Source organism: Chrysochloris asiatica, unplaced genomic scaffold, assembly GCF_000296735.1.
Source record: "Chrysochloris asiatica unplaced genomic scaffold, ChrAsi1.0 scaffold00173, whole genome shotgun sequence".
NCBI classification, from domain to species: domain Eukaryota; kingdom Metazoa; phylum Chordata; class Mammalia; order Afrosoricida; family Chrysochloridae; genus Chrysochloris; species Chrysochloris asiatica.
The window spans coordinates 4917072-4924850 of record NW_006408691.1 but is presented as its reverse complement, the minus strand read 5'-3'; the positions used below and the strand labels follow the sequence as shown (position 1 = coordinate 4924850).

The following is a 7779-nucleotide window of genomic DNA, read 5'->3' as shown; positions in this document are numbered from 1 at the left end:
GCTCCTTGGAGGCCAAGATGGCCAAACTTCGACTCTCATACTTCAGACTTATTGTCAAGAGGGACCAGTTGCTGGAGAAGGATATCATGTTGGTAAGGTGGAGGGTCAGAGAAAAGGAGGAAGACCCCAACGTGATGGACTGGCCAAGTGGCAGCATCGATGGATTCAAGCATGGCAACAGTAGTGAGGTTGGCCTAGGATCGGGCAGTGTTTTGTTCTGCTGTGCTATGGATTGGTACCTACTCAATGGCACCTAACCACCACCACAACAATGGTCCAGTGATTACATATTCACCTGCTAACTGAAAGGTGGTCAGTTTGAACCCACCAGCCCTATTGTAGTGGATAGATGTGGCATTCTGCTTCCATACTGTTTCCTTGGAAACTTTAGGGACAGTTCCACTCTGTCCTATAAAGTGACTAAGAGAAACCACTCAATGGCATGCAACCTTTAACCTACTTGTCTTAACCTACTTGCTCTTGTTTCATTCTCACAACAGATCTGAGAATCAAGCAAACAACTCTCAGTAACTCCATTTCATGGATGAGAATACTGAGGCCCATAGAGATTCAGGCAATTTCCCAGTGCCTTATAACTAGTAAGGGAAGGCTATGCATCCAACCTAGATCTGAGTTATGCCTTCAAAATGAAAGAAATATGTTGTCTCACTTGCAGTTCTCAACCTTAGAGAATGATCCAGAATTCCCTCCTTAGATTACAGCTGCAATGCTGTATTAAGCACTTTCCTGGCCTCCCACTATACAACTATCCTCTAGTCATGCTTCTTTACATCCTCCTGTTTTAAGGCCATCTTTGATGTGATATTTCTCTGAAATTTTTGTATAAATCCACGAACTGTCCATCTCCCCCAGGAAGCTGTGAGCTTGGTGAGGGCTGATATTGTCTGTGTGGTTCACTCCTAAGGTGTATGATTTAATGAGTATCTCTTAACTATAAGAATGAATCCACTGGAGTCAATACGGCATTGACCATGGACTGCTGAAAAGTCTTCCAGGAGCAGGAGGAGGTGAGACTATGCCTGAGGTCTCCCTTGGTGATGGCACTTCTGTCATGGTTCTGGGCATTGTTGTCCATTTGCAGAATCCCCGAGTTTGGGTGTGCTGATCTCTCAACCAGTACCAAGCGGGTGGTGAAGCATGAAGCGGATCCTGTGGCTAATGAAGCTGGTGCCCCTGAATTCAACAACCACAATCCCTGGAATCTGCAGCACTTGGCAGTAGCCAGGGAAAAAATGGGACTAGTGGACAGTGTGGCCCTCTCAGCAGTTTTGGCACTAGTTACAATTTAAAAGGACTCAGCATCATACAGAAGCATTTGTTGAGCATCTAAGTGACCAGATTGCGGTTCCAGCATCCACTCATGAATAGGCTATTAAACAGCACCTATATAGCACCAGAAATTTGATGGCTGGTGAGAGTTTACAACAGGTGCTGGCAGAGCGATATTTACAAGCAGGAATTAACTTCATGGTCTATCAACCCATCCCTTTGGAGACAGCTCAGACTCAATCAAACAACTGCAAGATGCAATGACAGACACTGGTGTGGGTCTCCATGAGCCTCAGATTAGCTACCAATAAAATAGAAACAGTCACTGTTTGAACTTGTAAATAGAAAACCATCAGCGCTTGGCATCCATCAGAAGATATCATCAGGAAGAACACCCGCTTGGAGGTTTGATAACAATAACCTAACCAATGGAGGCTTATCTGTAACTAAACTCACCTTTTCCCCATCCCACCCCTTTGTAATTTGTTTATTTTCTAAAATTAAGGGCTGAATTTTTGCTTTCTTTTGGGCAGGAGAAACATAAGGAAATCAGTCACCAGTTTTAATTAACATTTGGAGGACAAATTAAAAGTTGTTTTTAAGTTTTGTTTTTTTTTTTAAAAAAAGAAGAAATCAATTTAGGTGAACCCCTTATGGCTTCTCAAAGGGCATGTTGGTAATAACCCAACCACACTGTGACCACAGCATAATCACAATGTCACCTTCTTCAAATTTTGCCCAATCATCTGGAGAGATGTGTAGACCTCAGCATGGGATGAGAAATGCTACCTGGAATAAACACTCAGACCACATTTCCCATGTGTCTGCCATCTCTTTCCAAGGATTGCAATGCTGTGATTTTATTCAGAAACCAAGAGAGATGGTTGATACACCAGTTGCTGTTGAGTTGATTCTGACTTTTGGTGACCCCATGTGTGTCTGAGAAACTTCACTCTGTAGGGTTTTCAGTGACCGATGTTTTTCGAATAGATTTCCAGGTTGAGTGGATTTGAGCTGTCAATTTTTCATTAAGCAGCCAAGCATATTAAGCATTTGCACCACCTAAGGACTCCAAGGGAGGTAGTGTCCCTCACTGATGATCTGGAAGTTGGGTAAAGTACGGATGAGGCATAGAGTTGAGTTTCCTTTGATGGAACAAGGGTGAACTCTAGCAGTAGCAGGAGGAAAAGTCTTTCACCTTGTGAGCAATAAAGATAATCATACTTCACACAGCCTTCTTCCAGGAATGGCAAAGTTGGAGAGACAAAAGTATAAGAAATATAGAATGGTCCCTGAAAGGTTGTAGAAATCACTGGCATCATAAATGTTCATTTTCAGTGAAACAAATTAGCATGGTATTATGAACCCTGCTAACAATCTGCTCACTTGAGGAGTGATTGATCATCCCCTAATAATCCAGAAGACGTATGATTGATACTCATGTCTTCTGGGTTATTTCCACGTACTTGATGTTCATCATGCTCAATAATCAACCTTGTGGCCCTTCTTCCATATCTTGTGCACTCACTTTATGTATTCTCTGAATTTTCACCATTTAACTGCAAACATCCTGAGTAAACAGTTTTAAAAATAAGAAACTCTGGTGTTTCTCTAATTAGATCATTTGAAACTGGGCCAAATTAGGCTGTGACTATTTTTATACGCTTTGTCTTTATTCTTTGCTTGAAAAATTATTAACAGAACTAGCACCTTGGACAGGGAAGGGCGGTATTTATTTCCCCATTAAATCTATAACAATTCTACCTTGCCAAAAATAGAAAGGAAAATGAAGAGACGTAAAAAAACTCATTTCCCTCTCTCAGGTAACTAATATTCACATGAAGATAAATGCAGGATCCATGGTCGTGATTACAGAACCATTCACCTTGGACATCCATGTATAACTTTACATCTCCCAGTCCTACTCATTCTATGGGTTTATCGCTGATATCCTCTTTGCTTAATTTTCCAAGATACAACTTTCTCCTGCAGTATTTCATACTCATTCCTTTATTTAATAAGTATGTTTCAAATGGTAGTTAATATTTGGATATCAGCTCCACTATCACTAATTGAGAATGTACTTGATGCAAGATATTGGGCAAAGGTTGGGGACTTCACAAAGACAATAAACCTTAATCCATCGCTGGAAAAGGAAATAGGCATCCAAATCACTCTACAGTACTACCAGTACCAGTTACCATCAAATTGATGCTGACTCCTGGCACCCCATGTGTGCCAGAGTACAACTGTGCTCCGTAGGGTTTTCAATGATTAAGTTTTTAGAGGTAGACCCCCAGTCTTTCTTCTGAGACACCTCTGATTAGACTCAAGCTACACCCTCCCCCCAGGGACTTCCAAGAGTATTATGGTAAATCCTAAAATAGGAATTTGAATTGAATCAAATGACCCCTACCTCATCCCAACAAATTAAGGACAGCTCCTGCTGATGTTATGCCATTTGTCAAGTGGAGAAGAGGGGGTATGAGATGGAACTTGAGACCAGAAAACAGGAACCTAAACAGACATCACTGGATGTCAGGCAATGAGACAAAGAAAACCTTTCAAGGTTCAGACTCAAAGGCTCTTGTGGGTCAAGCTAGGGAGCCCAGTGTTGTCCGGAGTGTATGCTGAAGTTTGTGCATGTTGGAATGAAGGAAACCCATATTTCCTTCTAGAAGCTTGCTGCTTCTCTGTCCCTTGCCTTCTTTGAAGCCCACTTCTACTCTAGAAGACCACTTCAGCCTCTCCTCCAGCACCCTCCCAGAGCCTTCAGCTGAGCACATCCTTGAGGGGTCCATCAGCAGTGCTCCATGGGCCTCAAATTGTATTGATCCAGTGCCATGCAGTGTCCCTAGTGCACACCTCTTCAATTCACCTTGATTTACCTCCAGAGCTCAGCCTTATTCCTCATGGCTTTTGTCTTGGTTGTCTCCTCTGCATGAGGCTCTTCCCTGACCTCCATCCAGTAGCTTCTTCCCTTCTTTCAGGCTCTGCCCAGATGTCTTCTCAATGGAGAGACTGTTCCTCACCACCCTTTAAGGTCATGTATCCCACATTTCTGTTCTGCCACATATGCATCACTCCTCAAAGTTAGATTCAGTGTGGATGATTCATTCATAGTACAGTTCTCCTTCCCAGGGCAAAAAGTCCTTGAGGACAGAGTAAGCAGAGGAGACAGGTTGCTAGGTGGTTGTCATTATGGCATCTTGTTTCCCCTGACACCCAGGGAACTATGCCCTTCATCTGGTAGGAAACAATATGGGGGAACAGATGGATGAGTGGGTGGCCCAGAAGGAAGTGACTCTATGAATGGAGCTTCTTTGATAGATTGTTTTCAAATTCATCACTTCATTCTTTATTGCCTCTACAAACAATTATCAGAGTCAAATTGAATGACCACCCCACATAAAGGTCTGTCCAGGCACCAATTTCAAGCAGAAAGCGACCAATACTATTCCCAGAAAAAGGCATCTCCAAGGAGGAGGTCTTCAGTCAGATCCTGAGAAGCACCATGCCAGAGCCACGTGAATACAGAGAAAAGGGTGTGTATGCATGTATCCATATATACACATTCATACAGGCATGTGCAGCACACATACAAGAAGCTCAGTCACTGTAGGAATCTCCAACGTTGTACACTGGTAGGAATTAACTGTTAGCTCCTCAAAACCTTTGAGTCCTATTGGGACCAGACATGGTCTCATTGCAGATAAACTACTTATTAGTAGATAAAACCACAACTACAGGTTAGTGGCTGCTTAGCTTATGCTTCTTACCTCTTAGGTAGAAACTTTGTGAGAGGAGGGTCTTCCCAGGCCTATGTGTTGCAGCCCAGCACACAGCCCAGTATTGGTCCTCTAGGATGACCATCCCACAAAGTTTATCCTGCATGTCCCTGTCAAGAAACCATTTTAATTCTCTGAGAATCCAGATTTCTAGACCTATGAGTTAAGAAGACTTACTAAGACCACCTGTGCTTAGGTTACCTTTTGAGCTAAGAATTGTTTTCCTAAAGTCATTGTCAGGTCAAATATTAACCCAGTAAGAATCTTGTTGTTGTTGTTGTTGTTGTTGTGTACCACCATGTCAGATTCAACTCATAAAGAGCCTGCAGAGGGTTTCTGAAAACAGTTGGCAAATTACAACTGATGACCTTGAAGTTACCAGTCCAGTAAGAAACATAGGGGAGATCATTTTGCCTCCAGCATTGGACTCATATAGAATTATCTATGTGCAACCTATTTCAAGGAGCAAGAACTACAGGAGTCTGACTGGAAAGTGTATAGAATGTCCTTAGAACCTCTGTCTCTACACCTGATGACCTACCCTGGATCCTGTCTGTTCATTGAAGTTTGTGTGTTGCTATGATGCTAAAGGCACCAGGAATTGATGGAATAAAAATTGAAATCTTTCAAGAAAGTGATGCGGCACAGGAGGCACACACTCATCTATGGCAAGAAATTTGGAAGACAACTATCTGGCTTACTGATTGGAAGAGATCCATATTTGCGCCCATTCCAAAGAGAGGTGACCCAATGGGATGTGGAAATCATCGGACGATATCTTTGATATCCCATGCAAGTAAAGTTTTACTAAAAGTAATACAGGAATGGCTACAATCTTACATTGACAGAGAACTTCCAGAGGTTCAAGCCAGATTCATAAGAGGCCGTGAAACAAGGGATATCATTACTGATGTCCTATGGGTCTTGGCTAAAAGCAGAGAATATCAGAAAAATATTTACCTGTGCTTTATTGACTACGCAAAGGCTTTCGATTGTATGGATTCTGACAAGCTATGGACAGCATCGTGAAGTATGAATATTATGGAACACTTAATTGTGCTCATGAGGTATCTGTACATGGACCAAGAGGCAGTTGTTCGAACAGAACATGAGAACATTGAATGGTTAAAAATTAAGAAAGATGTGCGACAGGGTTGTATTCGTTCACCATAACTATTCAACCTGTATGCTGAGCAAATAATCCAAGAAGCTAGGTTATATGAAGTAAAACGTAGCATTAGGATTGGAGAAAGACTCATTAACAATCTGTGATATGCAGATGATACAACCTTGCTTGCTGAAAGTGAAGAGGACTTAAAATATTTACTGATGAAGATCAAACAGCACAGCCTTCAGTATGGACTGCATCTCAATGTCAAGAAAACAAAAATCCTCGCCACTGGACCAATAAACAACATTCTTATCAATGGAGAAAAGATTGAAGTTGTCAAGGACTTCATTCTTCTTGGACCAACTATCAGCACGCATGGAAGCAGGAGTCAATAAATCAAACGATATATTTCATTAGGCAAATGTGCTGCACAAGACCTTTTTAAAGTGTTGAAGAGTAAAGATATCAGCCTGAGGACTAAGCTGCACCTGACCCAAGCCATAGTATTTTCAATAACCTCATATGCATCCAAACGCTGGACAGTGAATAAGGAAGACTGTAGAAGAATTGATGTTTTTGAGTAATAGTGTTGGAGGAGAATATTGAAAGTGACATGGACTCCCAAAAGAACCAACAGATCTGTGTTGGAAAAAGTGTAGCCAACGTGCTCCTTGGAGGCCAGGATGGCTAAACTTCATCTCTCATATTTCAGATATATTGTCAGGATGGACCAGTCACTGGAGGAGGATATCATGTTTGGTAAGGTGGGGGGGTCAGAGAAAAAGAGGAAGACCCCCAACGAGATGGACTGGCAAAGTGGCAGCATCAATGGGCTCAAGTGTGGCAACGATAGTAAGGTTGGCCCAGGATCGGGTAGTGTTTCATTCTGCTGTACATAATGTTGCTATGAGTCAGTACTGACTTGATGGCACCTAACAACAACATGATACTAAAAGGTTTCAGCAGAGTTTCCAGCCAAAGACAGACTAGGAAGAAAGGTTTGGGCATCTGCTTCTAAAAACCAACCAATGAAAACCCTATGGATCCCCACTGTTTGATTCTATTGAACTTGGTTGCCATGACAGAATCAATTTCACAGAGTTAAAAAGGAAAATCAGTAACTGACATCTTACTTTTATTTTAAGATTTTCTTATCCACAGCACCAATTACTAACCTGAAAAGCATTGATTGGATTTCCACCAGAAGCTGCTCTAGAATAACAAAAATTTGTCTTTTCCTGCTAGAAAAAGACAGTCACATCAAAACCATCATCTTCCAATTTAATGAAAAGACTATTGTTGTCAGGTGCCCTCAAGTCAATTCCGACTAATACCAATTCTACTTACAACAAAACAATACATTTCCCGCTCCTGTGCCATCCGTACAATAGTTGATATGTTTGAGCCCATTGTTGCAGTCACTGTGTCAATTCATCTCATTGAGGGTCTTCCTATTTTTCACTAAACCAATACTTTATCAAGCATGATGTCCTTCTCCAGGTACTAATCTTTCCTGATAACATGTTCAAAATAAGCGAGATGAAGTGTCATTACCCTTGTTTCTAAGGAGTATTTTGGCTGGACTTCTTC

At 41.7% G+C, this 7779-nt stretch overlaps 1 pseudogene; it reads left to right on the top strand.

Moving 5' to 3' along the window:
- The first annotated feature begins 1058 nt into the window (after window positions 1–1058).
- Window positions 1059–1601, top strand: LOC102831660 (annotated as a pseudogene).
- The last annotated feature ends 6178 nt before the right edge of the window (window positions 1602–7779 follow it).